At 40.6% G+C, this 5579-nt stretch overlaps 1 pseudogene; it reads left to right on the plus strand.

Moving 5' to 3' along the window:
* The first annotated feature begins 4990 nt into the window (after window positions 1–4990).
* LOC106977424 (40S ribosomal protein S20-like) lies at window positions 4991–5350 on the plus strand (annotated as a pseudogene).
* Window positions 5351–5579: the final 229 nt, after the last annotated feature.

Raw genomic sequence — 5579 nt, forward strand, 5'->3', positions numbered from 1 at the left:
AGCCTGGGGCCTGCTTCAGATTCTGTGTCTCCCTCTCTCGCTGTCCTTCCCCCCACTTACACTCTTTCTCTCTCTCAAAAATAAACATCAAAAAAAATTTTTTTTTAATTAACCTGATTGGATGAAGTCCACCCACATTATCAAAGATAATCTTTACTTAAGTCAACTGATTGTAGAGGTTAACCACATCTACAAAATATCTTCACGGCAACACAAACTTAGATTAGTGTTTGATTAAATAACTGGGTACCACAGCCTAGCCAAGTTGACACATAAAACTAACCATCACACCAGAGAAAGGAAGGATGGATAAAAAAAAAAAAAAAAAAAAAAAAGATTAAGAAAATATTAGCAGGATTCGGTTACTGGCTGGGGTATGGGAGTAAAAGAAGTCCAAAATTTTAGGCTTGGAGTCAATGGTTAACAACTATACATCTCACTTCTGTCCTATCCTTAACAATGGGACACACATTTCCAACGACTAGTTGGGGTTAGGGATGCAATGTGTGGCAAGGTAACAAAGGTCTACATGGGGATGGTCAATGGCCTTGGTCCTGTATGTGCAATGCTTTAGGTAAAATTAAGTCCCAATAGAAGTATTAACCTGGTTGTTATAGAAAAAGAGTCTGTTACTGAAGAACTGAATAATCAGACAGAAGAAAAAAAAAGCAAGAAATGATGTGGAAAGATTTTCTGAAACATGAAAAAAAATTGTCACGTTCCCCTGGGCATCACCATGCCGACTGGTCAATGCACTTGCTTTAATCCATTGAAATTTAAACAATTGGTGTAACCTTGAGCACAGGTCTACAAGCTTTCTACATTTGACATAAGATTTATTTATCTGGGTTGGTGTTTTCCTGAGTTTCATTTCTATTTTTAGGTTTGGGTTTCTTTCTAAGTGACACATGGGTACTACTTGTAAATTACAAGCTTGGCGTTTTGGCAACTGTAATAACGAAAACCTGAAGTATGAAGATTAAAAATCCTGCCTGGCCAGGTTTTCAATTGAGTCTGGATGCACTTCACTTACTCTATTAGACCGGTAACTTGTTGCCAACAGAAACTTAAAGAAGCTCTTTCTGCAATTAATATGTTAACTATCGTTAATGGTTTTGTTTTCTCCAGAGGAGCTAACAGCACAGGCATTAGTCTTTAGTCTTGATAAACTGGTTCCGAGAAATGAGAAGCACATGAGTTCAGGAAAGAGAACACAACTAGGCAATGAATCGAGCTGCAAAATGCTTTGCCCTCCAAGGTGAATTAAAACCTTGAACTTAGAAGCCAATATGACAGACTTTATTTAATGTGTCAGAAATGATTGGTGACACAAGCTTCATGGCCTCTAGTCTAAACCTTACTAAACCAGCAAGCATATGGCTTTCTACAGCCCCAAGGGCACCAAGCCCCCAGTACACCCACTACGTCCCAGTTCTCCAGACCAGTGCGCTTTATCCGCTCTGGAGAAACTGTTTTCAACACCTCACTTGATTCCTCAACCTTTCCTCAGGGTGTTTAAATTGCACCTGTAGATGGTGGCTAAACTAGGGGTGAAGGAGGGAGGGAATTAATGTTTGATATTAGCCCCTATTACGGAAGGCCCCAGGCACCTTTCATCTACATCATCCCTTTCATCCGCTTTATCTCTTTACTTATCCCCGTGAGCTAAGCATTATTATTATCATACCCATCTTATCACCGAGCAAAATAAACTTAAGAGAAATGAAGTTAAAGTCTCACAGCTAGTAAGTGATGGAAATGAGATTGTACTCTGCTCCTTTTGAATCCAAATATTGATCCTTTAATCAAGCTGCATTACAAACCTTCATTTTGTCTAGTTTATCAGGGCAATTTCCTGGGAAAGGAACGCCTCTTCTTGGTTTACCTATCACTAAGTGTGGAGTCGTCCTACAGCTTACCTACACAGTGGACATTTCCCCAAACATTTGTTCACTTACTACAAACAAGGAAGAATCAACTTGGGCCTCCGGGCTGTTTTTACCGCTTTCTGTTCGAATCGTCTTGGTGTGGTGGAAGAGGGAGTGGGTCATTTGGCAAGTGGAGCTCTGCAGCTGGGGGATGCAGGAGCCACAACATCCCCGTCACCTTCTGTAGGAGACAGAGTCACTGGCTCACAAGGTCCTAACTCTGAGATCGTACAATGAGCTGCCAGATCCCTTCCAACACCACCAAGACTGCATCACGCAGCAATGTTGTGGTATCATTTTCAAGGAGGTTTCATATCCATTTTCTCATCCCAACTTCAAACCCCATTCTCAGAAAATTAAGTTGCAGAAGATTTTTATTCTACCCTCCGCCCTATGTGCTGGAACAAGAAGAGGAATAACATAAGCCTGTCCTGGTTAATTGCAGTTAATAAATGCATGAGTTCAGTCTGATTGTCCACAGGAACCAAGTTGTTTCTCAGTCTCATTTTGACTTGTGAGGACATGAGCTGAATTATGTGAAATGACAGTTGATCCATGAAAGATTCCCAAGTGATGAATTCAGGGCACGTGAAAGTGCCTTTCAGAGCAGATTAAAAAAAAATAATTATTTATTTACGTAATGCCTACACCCAACATGGGGCTTGAACTCAAAACCCTGAGATCAAGAGTCACAGGCTCTTCTGACTGAGCCAGCTGAACTTTAGATTTGTGCTTTCTTGCTTCCATTTTCCCTCCCTACTCCTGCTCCTAGTGGCTCAGGGCTGAGGAATGTGGCCGGAACATCTGTGGATTATCTCACCTTGTACATCAATCTCAAGGTCCATGAGATCTATATAGGTCTCATGTATGTAAAGGTCTATATATGTAAAGATCCAACTAGAGCTTTTCTTAAAACTTTGGGTGTAGACTACCCAAGATCTGCCATTTATTAACTCTGAAATCTTGCAAATCACTAAACATCTCGTAGTGTCAGTTTCTTCATTTCTAAATGGAGATAACAAAATCTACCTTACAAATCTTATGAAGATTAAATGAGGTAATATCTATGAAATTAAGATATTTTTAAAGGTAAGTCCTATCCTTAAATTAATTATTATTAATTCTTACTGAGTGATACTCTGGGGCAAGAATAAACTTTACTAGGTTATTCCAATCATGCCACTTAGGCAATCACCTATGGAATAGAGTTGGTACATTGGGACAGAACATTTTTTGTCAATATAGTACCTAAGAAAGATGGAAATACTTTCCAAGGAGCTAAACTATAAAATCAACATGCAATGGAATGAATGTAAAGATATGCTGTCTCCTTTGAAGATCCTGACTCACAGTTTAAATAAAGAAAATGAAAAATATTAATGCAAGTGAAGCATTCTTATGTCAATCTGAAGGAGTCAGTGAAGAGGGAAGGTTGTGGATCAGCAATAAAAGTAGAGTGAAACTGGAGGTAGATGTTGCCCACCTTAGCCCGGAAGGAGAGTGTGTCCTCTTCAGTCTCTTGTATCTTATTCCCTTACTCAATTGAAATTATCCCCATCTGTAGTCACATATGTGGTAGTAACTCCCATCTTTAAATCTGCCCTTCTCGACCTCACATTCCCTTTAGAGTTTCTGTCCCATTGTTCTACTCCCCACAGTAAATACAGATTTTGAAAGCATTGTCTACCCATTCTGACTCCATTGCCCACCTCCCATTCACTTTTCATCCCATCCAGTCTAGCTTATGCCCTCAAGGCTCCATTGGGGAAACTCTCGATGAGGTCCATCGAAAGTCCTTCTGTTTGCCAATACACATTTCCATCCTCATCCTACTGGACTTCTCAGCCACTGATACATGTGACCAGTGGCTCCTTCTAACATTCTCTTTTTGGAATCTGTGGCACTACGCTCTTGGTGTTTCTGCCACTGCCTGGTGGTAGCTTTTCAGTCTCCACTGTTAACACATTGGCTTGTACCAAACAATTAAGTGTAAGGAGTTCCTCTGATCTCAGTCCCTAGGCCCCCTTCTTAGGTAGTCTCATCCTATTGTTTTTCAAGTGGTTCACAGATTTATATACCACCAGCTCCCATCTTTCATATATCATGGGAGACTCACATATCTGACTGGCACTTAGTATCTCCACTTGGAAGTGCTACAGGCATCTTCTACCTAACACGTTAAAACCAAAACCACTCTTTGATCTTCCTTGCCCTTCTCCTTGCAACATCCTTCTTCATTATTTCTCAGTTCAGTTAATGGCAATACCAACTGCCTGAAGCTCAGGCCAGTAACCTGAAAGTCATTCTTGATGGCTCCCTCTCCAGCACCGACTGTGCCCACACCAGGCCTGGTGCCCTCAGTTCTACCTCCCATGTGTAGCTCAAATCCAGACCTCTCTACCACCACCTACTCCAAGCTGCCATCTCCTCTCCTCTGAACTACTGCAAATCACCTCCTAACTGCTCTCTCTTTTCTCTCTTGTCCTTCTTCAATTAATTCTTTTTTTCTTTTAACATAATTTGGAACATTAATTAAAGCTTTTCAGTGGCTTTCTGTTGTGGAAAGGTTTTCTGTCCTATAGTGGAAGTTAGGATAGAATCTGGAACCCTTACATAGGCCTGTTGTCTATGTCTCTGGGTTCTTTTCAAGCCACTCTCTTCCCTCTCTTATTACACTTCAGCTATACTTTGCCTTCCTTTCTAGTCAAGCTCTTTCTGGCTATAGGGTCTTTGCATCTACTATTTCCCTTGCATGGAATTCTCTTTCCTTCCCTTGCCTTGCCTTTCATTCCTCTCCCCATACATTTGTTGTCTGACAAACTTCTACTCAACCTGCGAGTCTTGATACTCTCTCCTCAGGCCTTTTTAAACCTTCTGATGTAAAGTAGGTTTCTTGGGGTATCTGGCTCGCCCAATTGGTAGAGCATGCGACTCTTGATCTCAGGGTTGTGAGTTTGAGCCCCACATTGGGTGTAGAGATTACTTAAAAATAAAATCTCTGCTGACTCACAGCTGTTCACTCTGGCCAAGGAACAAGTCGGTCAGGAAGCCAGGCCGCAGCCATGGCTTTTAAAGACACCAGGAAGACACCTGTGGAACCAAAGGTGGAGATTCACTGAATTAGAATTACTCTAACCAGTCACAACATAAAATCTTTGGAGAAGGTATGTGTTGACTTTATCAGAGGCACAAAAGAAAAGAATCTCAGAGTGAAAGGACCAGTTTGGATGCCTACCAAGATTCTGAGAATCACTACAAGCAAAACTCCTTGTGGTGAAGGTTCTAAGACTTGGGATCGTTTTTAGATGAGGATCCACAAGCGACTCATTGATTTGCACAGTCCTTCTGAGATTGTCAAACAGATTACTTCCATCAGTATTGAGTCAGGAGTCGAGGTTGAAGTCACCATTGCAGATACTTAAATCAACCTTTTTAATAAATTATCAGTTAAAAAAATTAAAATAAAATCTTAAAAAAGTAGTATAGGTCTCTCATAATTTCATCCCATAACTTTCGTTTATAATACTATAATTGGTAGTTATACATTTACTAGAGTATTTATTTGTTGTTGAATATATGTTCCCCCATAGACTGAAAGCTCCATGGGAGCAGAAATTACGTCTTTTGTGTACCACTACTCATCCTTACAAT

Source organism: Acinonyx jubatus, chromosome B4 (assembly GCF_027475565.1).
Source record: "Acinonyx jubatus isolate Ajub_Pintada_27869175 chromosome B4, VMU_Ajub_asm_v1.0, whole genome shotgun sequence".
Taxonomy (NCBI): domain Eukaryota; kingdom Metazoa; phylum Chordata; class Mammalia; order Carnivora; family Felidae; genus Acinonyx; species Acinonyx jubatus.